Below are 19,809 nucleotides of genomic sequence, written 5' to 3' on the forward strand. Positions count from 1 at the left end.
CCGGATTAATATGAATAAATGATATGTTCCATGGAGACCACAGAATGATCAAGCTATTGAGTAACAGAAGATCAGAGACCATTGACAGACATTTAGGTATAGTATAGCAGCAGGTATAGGAACTTGTCATCTTTCATGTTCAACAACACACCAATCACATGTGACAATAGGAAACAAAGCAGGTCAAAAGCGAGCTTACTGTAAATCCAGGAAGGTCTTTTCCACATCACTATAAATGGAAAGATAGCATCTCTGGGTGGGCTCAAATCACCAACCTTTAAACTAACGGCCTAAGGCGCTAACCAACTGCACCACAGAGACTAGTGATTATATTGACCCTCAGCAGGCCAAAGTCTCATGGAAGCTCACTACAAGTCAGGAAGTTTCACATCGCTACAATCTGAAAAATGCCATCCATGGGTGGTGTCGAAGCACCAATCTTTAGATAGATTGTCAAACACACTAACTGATTGCACTAGAGAGGCTTGTGTTGGCATTGACCCTCAGCAGGACAAAGTAACAGGGAATCTCATTACAGGTCGAGGATGTCACATCCGCATCATGGAGCACAACAAACTGAAAACTCTCGTCCCTGGGTGGGCTCGAACCACCAACCTTTAGATTAACAGTCTAACGCGCTAACCAATTGCGCCACAGAGACTTGTTGTATGTCTGACCCTGACACTTGATCGCTGGCCATCCGTGATCTCATCCAACTGTACATGGAGTTTACGAAACAACAACACTTTGTTCCAATGGTTGTGTCAACGTGCATCGAAAGTGCCGCAACATTTTCAAGGAAGTAGCCCTGTAGTTCTCTAACGTTTGTTAGGTTTTTGAATGGCCTTAAAAGGGCAAAAATGTAGCACAATGTTCGTCAGCGCAACATTATATAAATGGCATCTGGCAGGAGTAAATTCAGCCACAATCACAAATATAATTTGATAAATATATATCTTAAACAACTGCGTTTTCACGAATGTAATATATGATCGCCAAGCCCATTCAAAATAATTAGGGGACTGACCCCGGAAGAATGATGTAATGGCGAGTCACTTTCATGGCGTATAGGCACACATATTTACACAAACACACACATACTGGACCAACATTGTCCTTCAAGCGAGATACATTTAAATGCTAAGGGTTTTCATGCCAGATTGACATAATTTACATTGTCATACTTGCCGGATTAATATGAATAAATGATATGTTCCATGGAGACCAAAGAATGATCAAGCTATTGAGTAACAGAAGATCAGAGACCATTGACAGACATTTAGGTATAGTATAGCAGCAGGTATAGGAACTTGTCATCTTTCATGTTCAACAACACACCAATCACATGTGACAATAGGAAACAAAGCAGGTCAAAAGCGAGCTTACTGTAAATCCAGGAAGGCCTTTCCACATCACTATAAATGGAAAGATAGCATCTCTGGGTGGGCTCAAATCACCAACCTTTAAACTAACGGCCTAAGGCGCTAACCAACTGCGCCACAGAGACTAGTGATTATATTGACCCTCAGCAGGCCAAAGTCTCATGGAAGCTCACTACAAGTCAGGAAGTTTCACATCGCTACAATCTGAAAAATGCCATCCATGGGTGGTGTCGAAGCACCAATCTTTAGATAGATTGTCAAACACACTAACTGATTGCACTAGAGAGGCTTGTGTTGGCATTGACCCTCAGCAGGACAAAGTAACAGGGAATCTCATTACAGGTCGAGGATGTCACATCCGCATCATGGAGCACAACAAACTGAAAACTCTCGTCCCTGGGTGGGCTCGAACCACCAACCTTTAGATTAACAGTCTAACGCGCTAACCAATTGCGCCACAGAGACTTGTTGTATGTCTGACCCTGACACTTGATCGCTGGCCATCCGTGATCTCATCCAACTGTACATGGAGTTTACGAAAGAACAACAACACTTTGTTCCAATGGTTGTGTCAACGTGCATCGAAAGTGCCGCAACATTTTCAAGGAAGTAGCCCTGTAGTTCTCTAACGTTTGTTAGGTTTTTGAATGGCCTTAAAAGGGCAAAAATGTAGCACAATGTTCGTCAGCGCAACATTATATAAATGGCATCTGGCAGGAGTAAATTCAGCCACAATCACAAATATAATTTGATAAATATATATCTTAAACAACTGCGTTTTCACGAATGTAATATATGATCGCCAAGCCCATTCAAAATAATTAGGGGACTGACCCCGGAAGAATGATGTAATGGCGAGTCACTTTCATGGCGTATAGGCACACATATTCACACAAACACACACATACTGGACCAACATTGTCCTTCAAGCGAGATACATTTAAATGCTAAGGGTTTTCATGCCAGATTGACATAATTTACATTGTCATACTTGCCGGATTAATATGAATAAATGATATGTTCCATGGAGACCACAGAATGATCAAGCTATTGAGTAACAGAAGATCAGAGACCATTGACAGACATTTAGGTATAGTATAGCAGCAGGTATAGGAACTTGTCATCTTTCATGTTCAACAACACACCAATCACATGTGACAATAGGAAACAAAGCAGGTCAAAAGCGAGCTTACTGTAAATCCAGGAAGGCCTTTCCACATCACTATAAATGGAAAGATAGCATCTCTGGGTGGGCTCAAATCACCAACCTTTAAACTAACGGCCTAAGGCGCTAACCAACTGCGCCACAGAGACTTGTGATTATATTGACCCTCAGCAGGCCAAAGTCTCATGGAAGCTCACTACAATTCAGGAAGTTTCACATCGCTACAATCTGAAAAATGCCATCCATGGGTGGTGTCGAAGCACCAATCTTTAGATAGATTGTCAAACACACTAACTGATTGCACTAGAGAGGCTTGTGTTGGCATTGACCCTCAGCAGGACAAAGTAACAGGGAATCTCATTACAGGTCGAGGATGTCACATCCGCATCATGGAGCACAACAAACTGAAAACTCTCGTCCCTGGGTGGGCTCGAACCACCAACCTTTAGATTAACAGTCTAACGCGCTAACCAATTGCGCCACAGAGACTTGTTGTATGTCTGACCCTGACACTTGATCGCTGGCCATCCGTGATCTCATCCAACTGTACATGGAGTTTACGAAGAACAACAACACTTTGTTCCAATGGTTGTGTCAACGTGCATCGAAAGTGCCGCAACATTTTCAAGGAAGTAGCCCTGTAGTTCTCTAACGTTTGTTAGGTTTTTGAATGGCCTTAAAAGGGCAAAAATGTAGCACAATGTTCGTCAGCGCAACATTATATAAATGGCATCTGGCAGGAGTAAATTCAGCCACAATCACAAATATAATTTGATAAATATATATCTTAAACAACTGCGTTTTCACGAATGTAATATATGATCGCCAAGCCCATTCAAAATAATTAGAGGACTGACCCCGGAAGAATGATGTAATGGCGAGTCACTTTCATGGCGTATAGGCACACATATTCACACAAACACACACATACTGGACCAACATTGTCCTTCAAGCGAGATACATTTAAATGCTAAGGGTTTTCATGCCAGATTGACATAATTTACATTGTCATACTTGCCGGATTAATATGAATAAATGATATGTTCCATGGAGACCACAGAATGATCAAGCTATTGAGTAACAGAAGATCAGAGACCATTGACAGACATTTAGGTATAGTATAGCAGCAGGTATAGGAACTTATCATCTTTCATGTTCAACAACACACCAATCACATGTGACAATAGGAAACAAAGCAGGTCAAAAGCGAGCTTACTGTAAATCCAGGAAGGTCTTTCCACATCACTATAAATGGAAAGATAGCATCTCTGGGTGGGCTCAAATCACCAACCTTTAAACTAACGGCCTAAGGCGCTAACCAACTGCGCCACAGAGACTAGTGATTATATTGACCCTCAGCAGGCCAAAGTCTCATGGAAGCTCACTACAAGTCAGGAAGTTTCACATCGCTACAATCTGAAAAATGTCATCCATGGGTGGTGTCGAAGCACCAATCTTTAGATAGATTGTCAAACACACTAACTGATTGCACTAGAGAGGCTTGTGTTGGCATTGACCCTCAGCAGGACAAAGTAACAGGGAATCTCATTACAGGTCGAGGATGTCACATCCGCATCATGGAGCACAACAAACTGAAAACTCTCGTCCCTGGGTGGGCTCGAACCACCAACCTTTAGATTAACAGTCTAACGCGCTAACCAATTGCGCCACAGAGACTTGTTGTATGTCTGACCCTGACACTTGATCGCTGGCCATCCGTGATCTCATCCAACTGTACATGGAGTTTACGAAAGAACAACAACACTTTGTTCCAATGGTTGTGTCAACGTGCATCGAAAGTGCCGCAACATTTTCAAGGAAGTAGCCCTGTAGTTCTCTAACGTTTGTTAGGTTTTTGAATGGCCTTAAAAGGGCAAAAATGTAGCACAATGTTCGTCAGCGCAACATTATATAAATGGCATCTGGCAGGAGTAAATTCAGCCACAATCACAAATATAATTTGATAAATATATATCTTAAACAACTGCGTTTTCACGAATGTAATATATGATCGCCAAGCCCATTCAAAATAATTAGGGGACTGACCCCGGAAGAATGATGTAATGGCGAGTCACTTTCATGGCGTATAGGCACACATATTCACACAAACACACACATACTGGACCAACATTGTCCTTCAAGCGAGATACATTTAAATGCTAAGGGTTTTCATGCCAGATTGACATAATTTACATTGTCATACTTGCCGGATTAATATGAATAAATGATATGTTCCATGGAGACCAAAGAATGATCAAGCTATTGAGTAACAGAAGTTCAGAGACCATTGACAGACATTTAGGTATAGTATAGCAGCAGGTATAGGAACTTGTCATCTTTCATGTTCAACAACACACCAATCACATGTGACAATAGGAAACAAAGCAGGTCAAAAGCGAGCTTACTGTAAATCCAGGAAGGTCTTTCCACATCACTATAAATGGAAAGATAGCATCTCTGGGTGGGCTCAAATCACCAACCTTTAAACTAACGGCCTAAGGCGCTAACCAACTGCGCCACAGAGACTAGTGATTATATTGACCCTCAGCAGGCCAAAGTCTCATGGAAGCTCACTACAAGTCAGGAAGTTTCACATCGCTACAATCTGAAAAATGTCATCCATGGGTGGTGTCGAAGCACCAATCTTTAGATAGATTGTCAAACACACTAACTGATTGCACTAGAGAGGCTTGTGTTGGCATTGACCCTCAGCAGGACAAAGTAACAGGGAATCTCATTACAGGTCGAGGATGTCATATCCGCATCATGGAGCACAACAAACTGAAAACTCTCGTCCCTGGGTGGGCTCGAACCACCAACCTTTAGATTAACAGTCTAACGCGCTAACCAATTGCGCCACAGAGACTTGTTGTATGTCTGACCCTGACACTTGATCGCTGGCCATCCGTGATCTCATCCAACTGTACATGGAGTTTACGAAAACAACAACACTTTGTTCCAATGGTTGTGTCAACGTGCATCGAAAGTGCCGCAACATTTTCAAGGAAGTAGCCCTGTAGTTCTCTAACGTTTGTTAGGTTTTTGAATGGCCTTAAAAGGGCAAAAATGTAGCACAATGTTCGTCAGCGCAACATTATATAAATGGCATCTGGCAGGAGTAAATTCAGCCACAATCACAAATATAATTTGATAAATATATATCTTAAACAACTGCGTTTTCACGAATGTAATATATGATCGCCAAGCCCATTCAAAATAATTAGGGGACTGACCCCGGAAGAATGATGTAATGGCGAGTCACTTTCATGGCGTATAGGCACACATATTCACACAAACACACACATACTGGACCAACATTGTCCTTCAAGCGAGATACATTTAAATGCTAAGGGTTTTCATGCCAGATTGACATAATTTACATTGTCATACTTGCCGGATTAATATGAATAAATGATATGTTCCATGGAGACCAAAGAATGATCAAGCTATTGAGTAACAGAAGTTCAGAGACCATTGACAGACATTTAGGTATAGTATAGCAGCAGGTATAGGAACTTGTCATCTTTCATGTTCAACAACACACCAATCACATGTGACAATAGGAAACAAAGCAGGTCAAAAGCGAGCTTACTGTAAATCCAGGAAGGTCTTTCCACATCACTATAAATGGAAAGATAGCATCTCTGGGTGGGCTCAAATCACCAACCTTTAAACTAACGGCCTAAGGCGCTAACCAACTGCACCACAGAGACTAGTGATTATATTGACCCTCAGCAGGCCAAAGTCTCATGGAAGCTCACTACAAGTCAGGAAGTTTCACATCGCTACAATCTGAAAAATGCCATCCATGGGTGGTGTCGAAGCACCAATCTTTAGATAGATTGTCAAACACACTAACTGATTGCACTAGAGAGGCTTGTGTTGGCATTGACCCTCAGCAGGACAAAGTAACAGGGAATCTCATTACAGGTCGAGGATGTCATATCCGCATCATGGAGCACAACAAACTGAAAACTCTCGTCCCTGGGTGGGCTCGAACCACCAACCTTTAGATTAACAGTCTAACGCGCTAACCAATTGCGCCACAGAGACTTGTTGTATGTCTGACCCTGACACTTGATCGCTGGCCATCCGTGATCTCATCCAACTGTACATGGAGTTTACGAAAGAACAACAACACTTTGTTCCAATGGTTGTGTCAACGTGCATCGAAAGTGCCGCAACATTTTCAAGGAAGTAGCCCTGTAGTTCTCTAACGTTTGTTAGGTTTTTGAATGGCCTTAAAAGGGCAAAAATGTAGCACAATGTTCGTCAGCGCAACATTATATAAATGGCATCTGGCAGGAGTAAATTCAGCCACAATCACAAATATAATTTGATAAATATATATCTTAAACAACTGCGTTTTCACGAATGTAATATATGATCGCCAAGCCCATTCAAAATAATTAGGGGACTGACCCCGGAAGAATGATGTAATGGCGAGTCACTTTCATGGCGTATAGGCACACATATTCACACAAACACACACATACTGGACCAACATTGTCCTTCAAGCGAGATACATTTAAATGCTAAGGGTTTTCATGCCAGATTGACATAATTTACATTGTCATACTTGCCGGATTAATATGAATAAATGATATGTTCCATGGAGACCACAGAATGATCAAGCTATTGAGTAACAGAAGATCAGAGACCATTGACAGACATTTAGGTATAGTATAGCAGCAGGTATAGGAACTTGTCATCTTTCATGTTCAACAACACACCAATCACATGTGACAATAGGAAACAAAGCAGGTCAAAAGCGAGCTTACTGTAAATCCAGGAAGGTCTTTCCACATCACTATAAATGGAAAGATAGCATCTCTGGGTGGGCTCAAATCACCAACCTTTAAACTAACGGCCTAAGGCGCTAACCAACTGCACCACAGAGACTAGTGATTATATTGACCCTCAGCAGGCCAAAGTCTCATGGAAGCTCACTACAAGTCAGGAAGTTTCACATCGCTACAATCTGAAAAATGTCATCCATGGGTGGTGTCGAAGCACCAATCTTTAGATAGATTGTCAAACACACTAACTGATTGCACTAGAGAGGCTTGTGTTGGCATTGACCCTCAGCAGGACAAAGTAACAGGGAATCTCATTACAGGTCGAGGATGTCACATCCGCATCATGGAGCACAACAAACTGAAAACTCTCGTCCCTGGGTGGGCTCGAACCACCAACCTTTAGATTAACAGTCTAACGCGCTAACCAATTGCGCCACAGAGACTTGTTGTATGTCTGACCCTGACACTTGATCGCTGGCCATCCGTGATCTCATCCAACTGTACATGGAGTTTACGAAAGAACAACAACACTTTGTTCCAATGGTTGTGTCAACGTGCATCGAAAGTGCCGCAACATTTTCAAGGAAGTAGCCCTGTAGTTCTCTAACGTTTGTTAGGTTTTTGAATGGCCTTAAAAGGGCAAAAATGTAGCACAATGTTCGTCAGCGCAACATTATATAATTGGCATCTGGCAGGAGTAAATTCAGCCACAATCACAAATATAATTTGATAAATATATATCTTAAACAACTGCGTTTTCACGAATGTAATATATGATCGCCAAGCCCATTCAAAATAATTAGGGGACTGACCCCGGAAGAATGATGTAATGGCGAGTCACTTTCATGGCGTATAGGCACACATATTCACACAAACACACACATACTGGACCAACATTGTCCTTCAAGCGAGATACATTTAAATGCTAAGGGTTTTCATGCCAGATTGACATAATTTACATTGTCATACTTGCCGGATTAATATGAATAAATGATATGTTCCATGGAGACCACAGAATGATCAAGCTATTGAGTAACAGAAGATCAGAGACCATTGACAGACATTTAGGTATAGTATAGCAGCAGGTATAGGAACTTGTCATCTTTCATGTTCAACAACACACCAATCACATGTGACAATAGGAAACAAAGCAGGTCAAAAGCGAGCTTACTGTAAATCCAGGAAGGCCTTTCCACATCACTATAAATGGAAAGATAGCATCTCTGGGTGGGCTCAAATCACCAACCTTTAAACTAACGGCCTAAGGCGCTAACCAACTGCGCCACAGAGACTAGTGATTATATTGACCCTCAGCAGGCCAAAGTCTCATGGAAGCTCACTACAAGTCAGGAAGTTTCACATCGCTACAATCTGAAAAATGTCATCCATGGGTGGTGTCGAAGCACCAATCTTTAGATAGATTGTCAAACACACTAACTGATTGCACTAGAGAGGCTTGTGTTGGCATTGACCCTCAGCAGGACAAAGTAACAGGGAATCTCATTACAGGTCGAGGATGTCATATCCGCATCATGGAGCACAACAAACTGAAAACTCTCGTCCCTGGGTGGGCTCGAACCACCAACCTTTAGATTAACAGTCTAACGCGCTAACCAATTGCGCCACAGAGACTTGTTGTATGTCTGACCCTGACACTTGATCGCTGGCCATCCGTGATCTCATCCAACTGTACATGGAGTTTACGAAAACAACAACACTTTGTTCCAATGGTTGTGTCAACGTGCATCGAAAGTGCCGCAACATTTTCAAGGAAGTAGCCCTGTAGTTCTCTAACGTTTGTTAGGTTTTTGAATGGCCTTAAAAGGGCAAAAATGTAGCACAATGTTCGTCAGCGCAACATTATATAATTGGCATCTGGCAGGAGTAAATTCAGCCACAATCACAAATATAATTTGATAAATATATATCTTAAACAACTGCGTTTTCACGAATGTAATATATGATCGCCAAGCCCATTCAAAATAATTAGGGGACTGACCCCGGAAGAATGATGTAATGGCGAGTCACTTTCATGGCGTATAGGCACACATATTCACACAAACACACACATACTGGACCAACATTGTCCTTCAAGCGAGATACATTTAAATGCTAAGGGTTTTCATGCCAGATTGACATAATTTACATTGTCATACTTGCCGGATTAATATGAATAAATGATATGTTCCATGGAGACCAAAGAATGATCAAGCTATTGAGTAACAGAAGTTCAGAGACCATTGACAGACATTTAGGTATAGTATAGCAGCAGGTATAGGAACTTGTCATCTTTCATGTTCAACAACACACCAATCACATGTGACAATAGGAAACAAAGCAGGTCAAAAGCGAGCTTACTGTAAATCCAGGAAGGTCTTTCCACATCACTATAAATGGAAAGATAGCATCTCTGGGTGGGCTCAAATCACCAACCTTTAAACTAACGGCCTAAGGCGCTAACCAACTGCACCACAGAGACTAGTGATTATATTGACCCTCAGCAGGCCAAAGTCTCATGGAAGCTCACTACAAGTCAGGAAGTTTCACATCGCTACAATCTGAAAAATGCCATCCATGGGTGGTGTCGAAGCACCAATCTTTAGATAGATTGTCAAACACACTAACTGATTGCACTAGAGAGGCTTGTGTTGGCATTGACCCTCAGCAGGACAAAGTAACAGGGAATCTCATTACAGGTCGAGGATGTCATACCCGCATCATGGAGCACAACAAACTGAAAACTCTCGTCCCTGGGTGGGCTCGAACCACCAACCTTTAGATTAACAGTCTAACGCGCTAACCAATTGCGCCACAGAGACTTGTTGTATGTCTGACCCTGACACTTGATCGCTGGCCATCCGTGATCTCATCCAACTGTACATGGAGTTTACGAAAGAACAACAACACTTTGTTCCAATGGTTGTGTCAACGTGCATCGAAAGTGCCGCAACATTTTCAAGGAAGTAGCCCTGTAGTTCTCTAACGTTTGTTAGGTTTTTGAATGGCCTTAAAAGGGCAAAAATGTAGCACAATGTTCGTCAGCGCAACATTATATAAATGGCATCTGGCAGGAGTAAATTCAGCCACAATCACAAATATAATTTGATAAATATATATCTTAAACAACTGCGTTTTCACGAATGTAATATATGATCGCCAAGCCCATTCAAAATAATTAGGGGACTGACCCCGGAAGAATGATGTAATGGCGAGTCACTTTCATGGCGTATAGGCACACATATTCACACAAACACACACATACTGGACCAACATTGTCCTTCAAGCGAGATACATTTAAATGCTAAGGGTTTTCATGCCAGATTGACATAATTTACATTGTCATACTTGCCGGATTAATATGAATAAATGATATGTTCCATGGAGACCAAAGAATGATCAAGCTATTGAGTAACAGAAGTTCAGAGACCATTGACAGACATTTAGGTATAGTATAGCAGCAGGTATAGGAACTTGTCATCTTTCATGTTCAACAACACACCAATCACATGTGACAATAGGAAACAAAGCAGGTCAAAAGCGAGCTTACTGTAAATCCAGGAAGGTCTTTCCACATCACTATAAATGGAAAGATAGCATCTCTGGGTGGGCTCAAATCACCAACCTTTAAACTAACGGCCTAAGGCGCTAACCAACTGCACCACAGAGACTAGTGATTATATTGACCCTCAGCAGGCCAAAGTCTCATGGAAGCTCACTACAAGTCAGGAAGTTTCACATCGCTACAATCTGAAAAATGCCATCCATGGGTGGTGTCGAAGCACCAATCTTTAGATAGATTGTCAAACACACTAACTGATTGCACTAGAGAGGCTTGTGTTGGCATTGACCCTCAGCAGGACAAAGTAACAGGGAATCTCATTACAGGTCGAGGATGTCATATCCGCATCATGGAGCACAACAAACTGAAAACTCTCGTCCCTGGGTGGGCTCGAACCACCAACCTTTAGATTAACAGTCTAATGCGCTAACCAATTGCGCCACAGAGACTTGTTGTATGTCTGACCCTGACACTTGATCGCTGGCCATCCGTGATCTCATCCAACTGTACATGGAGTTTACGAAAACAACAACACTTTGTTCCAATGGTTGTGTCAACGTGCATCGAAAGTGCCGCAACATTTTCAAGGAAGTAGCCCTGTAGTTCTCTAACGTTTGTTAGGTTTTTGAATGGCCTTAAAAGGGCAAAAATGTAGCACAATGTTCGTCAGCGCAACATTATATAAATGGCATCTGGCAGGAGTAAATTCAGCCACAATCACAAATATAATTTGATAAATATATATCTTAAACAACTGCGTTTTCACGAATGTAATATATGATCGCCAAGCCCATTCAAAATAATTAGAGGACTGACCCCGGAAGAATGATGTAATGGCGAGTCACTTTCATGGCGTATAGGCACACATATTACACAAACACACACATACTGGACCAACATTGTCCTTCAAGCGAGATACATTTAAATGCTAAGGGTTTTCATGCCAGATTGACATAATTTACATTGTCATACTTGCCGGATTAATATGAATAAATGATATGTTCCATGGAGACCACAGAATGATCAAGCTATTGAGTAACAGAAGATCAGAGACCATTGACAGCCATTTAGGTATAGTATAGCAGCAGGTATAGGAACTTGTCATCTTTCATGTTCAACAACACACCAATCACATGTGACAATAGGAAACAAAGCAGGTCAAAAGCGAGCTTACTGTAAATCCAGGAAGGTCTTTCCACATCACTATAAATGGAAAGATAGCATCTCTGGGTGGGCTCAAATCACCAACCTTTAAACTAACGGCCTAAGGCGCTAACCAACTGCGCCACAGAGACTAGTGATTATATTGACCCTCAGCAGGCCAAAGTCTCATGGAAGCTCACTACAAGTCAGGAAGTTTCACATCGCTACAATCTGAAAAATGTCATCCATGGGTGGTGTCGAAGCACCAATCTTTAGATAGATTGTCAAACACACTAACTGATTGCACTAGAGAGGCTTGTGTTGGCATTGACCCTCAGCAGGACAAAGTAACAGGGAATCTCATTACAGGTCGAGGATGTCACATCCGCATCATGGAGCACAACAAACTGAAAACTCTCGTCCCTGGGTGGGCTCGAACCACCAACCTTTAGATTAACAGTCTAATGCGCTAACCAATTGCGCCACAGAGACTTGTTGTATGTCTGACCCTGACACTTGATCGCTGGCCATCCGTGATCTCATCCAACTGTACATGGAGTTTACGAAAGAACAACAACACTTTGTTCCAATGGTTGTGTCAACGTGCATCGAAAGTGCCGCAACATTTTCAAGGAAGTAGCCCTGTAGTTCTCTAACGTTTGTTAGGTTTTTGAATGGCCTTAAAAGGGCAAAAATGTAGCACAATGTTCGTCAGCGCAACATTATATAAATGGCATCTGGCAGGAGTAAATTCAGCCACAATCACAAATATAATTTGATAAATATATATCTTAAACAACTGCGTTTTCACGAATGTAATATATGATCGCCAAGCCCATTCAAAATAATTAGGGGACTGACCCCGGAAGAATGATGTAATGGCGAGTCACTTTCATGGCGTATAGGCACACATATTTACACAAACACACACATACTGGACCAACATTGTCCTTCAAGCGAGATACATTTAAATGCTAAGGGTTTTCATGCCAGATTGACATCATTTACATTGTCATACTTGCCGGATTAATATGAATAAATGATATGTTCCATGGAGACCACAGAATGATCAAGCTATTGAGTAACAGAAGATCAGAGACCATTGACAGACATTTAGGTATAGTATAGCAGCAGGTATAGGAACTTGTCATCTTTCATGTTCAACAACACACCAATCACATGTGACAATAGGAAACAAAGCAGGTCAAAAGCGAGCTTACTGTAAATCCAGGAAGGTCTTTCCACATCACTATAAATGGAAAGATAGCATCTCTGGGTGGGCTCAAATCACCAACCTTTAAACTAACGGCCTAAGGCGCTAACCAATTGCGCCACAGAGACTAGTGATTATATTGACCCTCAGCAGGCCAAAGTCTCATGGAAGCTCACTACAAGTCAGGAAGTTTCACATCGCTACAATCTGAAAAATGTCATCCATGGGTGGTGTCGAAGCACCAATCTTTAGATAGATTGTCAAACACACTAACTGATTGCACTAGAGAGGCTTGTGTTGGCATTGACCCTCAGCAGGACAAAGTAACAGGGAATCTCATTACAGGTCGAGGATGTCACATCCGCATCATGGAGCACAACAAACTGAAAACTCTCGTCCCTGGGTGGGCTCATATCACCAACCTTTAAACTAACGGCTTAAGGCACTAACCAATTGCGCCACAGAGACTTGTGATTATATTGACCCTCAGCAGGCCAAAGTCTCATGGAAGATCACTACAAGTGAGGAAGTTTCACATCGCTACATTCTGAAAAATGACATCCATGGTTGGTGTCGAAGGACCAATCTTTAGATAGATTGTCAAACACGCAAACTGATGGCACTCGAGAAGCTTGTGTTGGCATTGACCCTCAGCAGGACAAAGTAACAGGGAATCTCATTACAGGTCCAGGATGTCACATCTGCATCATGGAGCACAACAACCTGAAAACTCTCGTCCCTGGGTGGGCTCGAACCACCAACATTTAGATTAACAGTCTAACGCGCTAACCAATTGCACCACAGAGACTTGTTATGTGTCTGACCCTGACACTTGATCGCTGGCCATCCGTGATCTCATCCAACTGTACATGGAGTTTACGAAACAACAACACTTTGTGCATCAAAAGTGCCGCAACATTTTCAAGGAAGTAGCCCTGTAGTTTTCTAACGTTTGTTAGCTTTTTGAATGGCCTTAAAAGGGCAAAAATGTAGCACAATGTTCGTCAGCGCAAAATTATATAAAAAGGCATCTGGCAGGAGTAAATTCAGCCACAATCACAAATATAATTTGATAAATATATATCTTAAACAACTGTGTGTTAGAGGACTGACCCCGGTTTGGAGCGAGCATTCGCACTTTGCTTCGCTCCACAGGTAATATTACACTTCATTACATTACAACGGTTTGATTTGTTTGATCTGAGCAATTTTTCTTAGCTAGCTACATAGCCGTCTTTGTATCAAAGATAATTGTGTAGTTTAGAGTAATTAGAGTATTATCGAGGTTAGCTATTTTCGTCCTAACGTAGTCAACACTGCTAGCTAGCTAGTCAACACTGCTAGCTAGCCAAATAGCTAACTTCTACCGACTAGCAGCACTGTAGAATCTATTACATTACAACGGAACGACTTCATTAGTTTAGTGTTAGTTAGCTAGCTACATAGCTGTCTTTGCTGTCTTTGTATCTAAGATAATTGTGTAGTTTAGAGTAATTATCGAGGTTAGCTAGCCAGCCGCGACGCCGTTGTCCGTTGTCCAGACTCCAGACTTAGTCATCATCAAACCCACTGCTAGCTAGCCAACCGCTACCGACTAGCAGCGCTGTAGATACTAATACATTACAACGGAACGATTTGACTAGTGCAGTGTTAGCTAGCTAGCTACATAGCTGTCTTTGCTGTCTTTGTATCTAAGATAATTGTGTAGTTTAGAGTAATTATCGAGGTTAGCTAGCCAGCCGCAACGCCGCTGTCTGTTGTCCAGACTCCAGACTTAGTCATCATCAAACCCACTGCTAGCTAGCCAACCGCTACCGACTAGCAGCGCTGTAGATACTAATACATTACAACGGAACGATTTGACTAGTGCAGTGTTAGCTAGCTAGCTACATAGTTGTCTTTGTCATAGCTTGATAATTGTGTAGTTTAGTAATTATCGAGGTTAGCTAGCCAGCTATTTCCGTCCCCCGCGACGCCATTTTTCCAAAAGTAGCCAACTATTACCGACGAGCAGCACTGTAGAGACTAAATACATTACAAAGGAACGTCTTGATTAGTGTTATGTTAGCTAGCTACAAAGTTGCTTTTGTATCATGACAAGGTGTAGTACGGAAACTATCGAGGTTACCTAGCCAGCTACACGTTCAAAGTCAACAACGCAGCCACTCCACCAGCCAGCAGTACTGTATCATTTTCGTCATTTTAGTCAATAAGATTTTTGCAACGTAAGCTTAACTTTCTGAACATTCGAGACGTGTAGTCCACTTGTCATTCCAATCTCCTTTGCATTGGCGTAGCCTCTTCTGTAGCTTGTCAACTATGTGTCTGTCTATCCCTGTTCTCTCCCCTCTGCACAGGCCATACAAACGCTTCACACCGCGTGGCCGCTGCCACTCTAACCTGGTGGTCCCAGCGTGCACGACCCACGTGGAGTTCCAGGTCTCCGGCAGCCTCTGGAACTGCCGGTCTGCGGCCAACAAGGCTGAGTTCATCTCAGCCTATGCTACCCTCCAGTCCCTAGACTTCCTGGCGCTGACGGAAACATGGATTACCACAGATAACACTGCTACTCCTACTGCTCTCTCCTTGTCTGCCTACGTGTTCTCGCATACCCCTAGAGCATCGAGCCAGCGGGGTGGTGGCACTGGAATCCTCATCTCTCCCAAGTGGACATTCTCTCTTTCTCCCCTGACCCATCTGTCTATCTCCTCATTTGAATTCCATGCTGTCACAGTTACCAGCCCTTTCAAGCTTAACATCCTTATCATTTATCGCCCTCCAGGTTCCCTTGGAGAGTTCATCAATGAGCTTGACGCCTTGATAAGTTCCTTTCCTGAGGATGGCTCACCTCTCACAGTTCTGGGTGACTTTAACCTCCCCACGTCTACCTTTGACTCATTCCTCTCTGCCTCCTTCTTTCCACTCCTCTCCTCTTTTGACCTCACCCTCTCACCTTCCCCCCCTACTCACAAGGCAGGCAATACGCTTGACCTCATCTTTACTAGATGCTGTTCTTCCACTAATCTCATTGCAACTCCCCTCCAAGTCTCCGACCACTACCTTGTATCCTTTTCCCTCTCGCTCTCATCCAACACTTCTCACTCTGCCCCTACTCGGATGGTATTGCGCCGTCCCAACCTTCGCTCTCTCTCTCCCGCTACTCTCTCATCTTCCATCCTATCATCTCTTCCCTCTGCTCAAACCTTCTCCAACCTATCTCCTGATTCTGCCTCCTCAACCCTCCTCTCCTCCCTTTCTGCATCCTTTGACTTTCTCTGTCCCCTATCCTCCAGGCCGGCTCGGTCCTCCCCTCCTGCTCCGTGGCTCGACGACTCACTGCGAGCTCACAGAACAGGGCTCCGGGCAGCCGTGCGGAAATGGAGGAAAACTCGCCTCCCTGCGGACCTGGCATCCTTTCACTCCCTCCTCTCTACATTCTCCTCTTCTGTCTCTGCTGCTAAAGCCACTTTCTACCACTCTAAATTCCAAGCATCTGCCTCTAACCCTAGGAAGCTCTTTGCTACCTTCTCCTCCCTCCTGAATCCTCCTCCCCCTCCCCCCCTCCTCCCCCCTCCTCCCTCTCTGCGGATGACTTCATCACCCATTTTGAAAAGAAGGTTGACGATATCCGATCCTCGTTTGCTAAGTCAAACGACACCGCTGGTCCTGCTCACACTGCCCTACCCTGTGCTTTGACCTCTTTCTCCCCTCTCTCTCCAGATGAAATCTCGCATCTTGTGACGGCCGGCCGCCCAACAACCTGCCCACTTGACCCGATCCCCTCCTCTCTTCTCCAGACCATTTCCGGAGACCTTCTCCCCTACCTCACCTCGCTCATCAACTCATCCTTGACCGCTGGCTACGTCCCTTCCGTCTTCAAGAGAGCGAGAGTTGCACCCCTTCCTTTAAAACTTACACTCGATCGCTCCGATGTCAACAACTACAGACCAGTATCCCTTCTTTCTTTTCTCTCCAAAACTCTTGATTGTGCCGTCCTTGGCCAGCTCTCCTGCTATCTCTCTCAGAATGACCTTCTTGATCCTAATCAGTCAGGTTTCAAGACTGGGCATTCAACTGAGACTGCTCTTCTCTGTGTCACAGAGGCTCTCCGCACTGCTAAAGCTAACTCTCTCTCCTCTGCTCTCATCCTTCTAGACCTATCTGCTGCCTTTGATACTGTGAACCATCAGATCCTCCTCTCCACCCTCTCCGAGTTGGGCATCTCCGGCGCGGCCCACGCTTGGATTGCATCCTACCTGACAGGTCGCTCCTACCAGGTGGCGTGGCGAGAATCTGTCTCCGCACCACGCGCTCTCACCACTGGTGTCCCCCAGGGCTCTGTTCTAGGCCCTCTCCTATTCTCGCTATACACCAAGTCACTTGGCTCTGTCATATCCTCACATGGTCTCTCCTATCATTGCTATGCAGACGAATCACAATTAATCTTCTCCTTTCCCCCTTCTGATAACCAGGCGGCGAATCGCATCTCTGCATGTCTGGCAGACATATCAGTGTGGATGACGGATCACCACCTCAAGCTGAACCTCGGCAAGACGGAGCTGCTCTTCCTCCCGGGGAAGGACTGCCCGTTCCATGATCTCGCCATCACGGTTGACAACTCCCTTGTGTCCTCCTCCCAGAGTGCTAAGAACCTTGGCGTGATCCTGGACAACACCCTGTCGTTCTCCACTAACATCAAGGCGGTGACCCGATCCTGTAGGTTCATGCTCTACAACATTCGCAGAGTACGACCCTGCCTCACACAGGAAGCGGCGCAGGTCCTAATCCAGGCACTTGTCATCTCCCGTCTGGACTACTACAACTCGCTGTTGGCTGGGCTCCCTGCCTGTGCCATTAAACCCCTACAACTCATCCAGAACGCCGCAGCCCGTCTGGTGTTCAACCTTCCCAAGTTCTCTCACGTCACCCCGCTCCTCCGCTCTCTCCACTGGCTTCCAGTTGAAGCTCGCATCCGCTACAAGACCATGGTGCTTGCCTACGGAGCTGTGAGGGGAACGGCACCTCCGTACCTTCAGGCTCTGATCAGGCCCTACACCCAAACAAGGGCACTGCGTTCATCCACCTCTGGCCTGCTCGCCTCCCTACCTCTGAGGAAGCACAGTTCCCGCTCAGCCCAGTCAAAACTGTTCGCTGCTCTGGCACCCCAATGGTGGAACAAGCTCCATCACGACGCCAGGACAGCGGAGTCAATCACCACCTTCCGGAGACACCTGAAACCCCACCTCTTTAAGTAATACCTAGGATAGGATAGAGTAATCCTTCTAACCCCCCCCTTAAAAGATTTAGATGCACTATTGTAAAGTGGTTGTCCACTGGATATCATAAGGTGAATGCACCAATTTGTAAGTCGCTCTGGATAAGAGCGTCTGCTAAATGACTTAAATGTAAATGTAAATGTAATGATGTAATGGCGAGTCACTTTCATGGCGTATAGACACACATATTCACACAAACACACACATACTGGACCAACATTGTCCTTCAAGCGAGATACATTTAAATGCTAAGGGTTTTCATGCCAGATTGACATAATTTACATTGTCATACTAGCCGGATTAATATGAATAAATGATATGTTCCATGGAGACCACAGAATGATCAAGCTATTTAGTAACAGAAGATCAGAGACCATTGACAGCCATTTAGGTATAGTATAGCAGCAGGTATAGGAACTTGTCATCTTTCATGTTCAACAACACACCAATCACATGTGACAACAGGAAACACAGCAGGTCAAAAGCATGCTTACTGTAAGTCCAGGAAGGTCTTTCCACATCACTATAAATGGAAAGATAGCATCTCTGGGTGGGCTCAAATCACCAACCTTTAAACTAACGGCTTAAGGCGCTAACCAATTGCGCCACAGAGACTTGTGATTATATTGTCCCTCAGCAGGCCAAAGTCTCATGGAAGCTCACTACAAGTCAGGAAGTTTTAAATCGCTACAATCTGAAAAATGTCATCCATGGGTGATGTCGAAGCACCAATCTTTAGATAGATTGTCAAACACGCAAACTGATTGCACTTGAGAGGCTTGTGTTAGCATTGACCCTCAGCAGTACAAAGTAACAGGGAATCTCATTACAGGTCCAGGATGTCACATCCGCATCATGGAGCACAAGAAACTGAAAACTCTCGTCCCTAGGTGGGCTCGAACCACCAACCTTTAGATTAACAGTCTAACACGCTAACCAATTGCGCCACAGAGACTTGTTATTTGTCTTTCCCTGAAACTTGAACGCTGGCCATCCGTGATCTCATCCAACTGAACATGGAGTTTACGAAACAACAACTCTTTGTGCATCGAAAGTGCCGCAACATTTTCAAGGAAGTAGCCCTGTACTTTTCTAACGTTTGTTAGCTTTTTGAATGGCCTTAAAAGGGCAAAAATGTAGCACAATGTTCGTCAGCGCAACATTATATAATTGGCATCTGGCAGGAGTAAATTCAGCCACAATCACAAATGTAATTTGATAAATATATATCTTAAACAACTGCGTTTTCACAAATGTAATATATGATCGCCA

The 19,809-nt window shown here is 43.7% G+C and overlaps 13 non-coding genes across 13 annotated transcripts; all 13 read right to left on the reverse strand.

Moving 5' to 3' along the window:
- Positions 1 to 587: 587 nt before the first annotated feature.
- On the reverse strand, positions 588 to 661 carry trnan-guu (transfer RNA asparagine (anticodon GUU)). The gene has a single exon. It is a non-coding gene; the product is annotated as a tRNA-Asn (tRNA).
- Positions 662 to 1,773: 1,112 nt separating this feature from the next.
- trnan-guu (transfer RNA asparagine (anticodon GUU)) lies at positions 1,774 to 1,847 on the reverse strand. Its single transcript has one exon. It is a non-coding gene; the product is annotated as a tRNA-Asn (tRNA).
- A 1,115-nt stretch (positions 1,848 to 2,962) lies between these two features.
- Positions 2,963 to 3,036, reverse strand: trnan-guu (transfer RNA asparagine (anticodon GUU)). The gene has a single exon. It is a non-coding gene; the product is annotated as a tRNA-Asn (tRNA).
- Positions 3,037 to 4,150: 1,114 nt separating this feature from the next.
- Positions 4,151 to 4,224, reverse strand: trnan-guu (transfer RNA asparagine (anticodon GUU)). Its single transcript has one exon. It is a non-coding gene; the product is annotated as a tRNA-Asn (tRNA).
- Positions 4,225 to 5,339: 1,115 nt separating this feature from the next.
- Positions 5,340 to 5,413, reverse strand: trnan-guu (transfer RNA asparagine (anticodon GUU)). Its single transcript has one exon. It is a non-coding gene; the product is annotated as a tRNA-Asn (tRNA).
- Positions 5,414 to 6,526: 1,113 nt separating this feature from the next.
- trnan-guu (transfer RNA asparagine (anticodon GUU)) lies at positions 6,527 to 6,600 on the reverse strand. Its single transcript has one exon. It is a non-coding gene; the product is annotated as a tRNA-Asn (tRNA).
- A 1,115-nt stretch (positions 6,601 to 7,715) lies between these two features.
- On the reverse strand, positions 7,716 to 7,789 carry trnan-guu (transfer RNA asparagine (anticodon GUU)). Its single transcript has one exon. It is a non-coding gene; the product is annotated as a tRNA-Asn (tRNA).
- A 1,115-nt stretch (positions 7,790 to 8,904) lies between these two features.
- On the reverse strand, positions 8,905 to 8,978 carry trnan-guu (transfer RNA asparagine (anticodon GUU)). Its single transcript has one exon. It is a non-coding gene; the product is annotated as a tRNA-Asn (tRNA).
- Positions 8,979 to 10,091: 1,113 nt separating this feature from the next.
- Positions 10,092 to 10,165, reverse strand: trnan-guu (transfer RNA asparagine (anticodon GUU)). The gene has a single exon. It is a non-coding gene; the product is annotated as a tRNA-Asn (tRNA).
- A 1,115-nt stretch (positions 10,166 to 11,280) lies between these two features.
- On the reverse strand, positions 11,281 to 11,354 carry trnan-guu (transfer RNA asparagine (anticodon GUU)). Its single transcript has one exon. It is a non-coding gene; the product is annotated as a tRNA-Asn (tRNA).
- A 1,112-nt stretch (positions 11,355 to 12,466) lies between these two features.
- Positions 12,467 to 12,540, reverse strand: trnan-guu (transfer RNA asparagine (anticodon GUU)). The gene has a single exon. It is a non-coding gene; the product is annotated as a tRNA-Asn (tRNA).
- Positions 12,541 to 13,995: 1,455 nt separating this feature from the next.
- trnan-guu (transfer RNA asparagine (anticodon GUU)) lies at positions 13,996 to 14,069 on the reverse strand. The gene has a single exon. It is a non-coding gene; the product is annotated as a tRNA-Asn (tRNA).
- Positions 14,070 to 19,418: 5,349 nt separating this feature from the next.
- On the reverse strand, positions 19,419 to 19,492 carry trnan-guu (transfer RNA asparagine (anticodon GUU)). Its single transcript has one exon. It is a non-coding gene; the product is annotated as a tRNA-Asn (tRNA).
- Positions 19,493 to 19,809: the final 317 nt, after the last annotated feature.

The sequence above is a fragment of the Salmo trutta genome, chromosome 8, assembly GCF_901001165.1.
Source record: "Salmo trutta chromosome 8, fSalTru1.1, whole genome shotgun sequence".
Taxonomy (NCBI): domain Eukaryota; kingdom Metazoa; phylum Chordata; class Actinopteri; order Salmoniformes; family Salmonidae; genus Salmo; species Salmo trutta.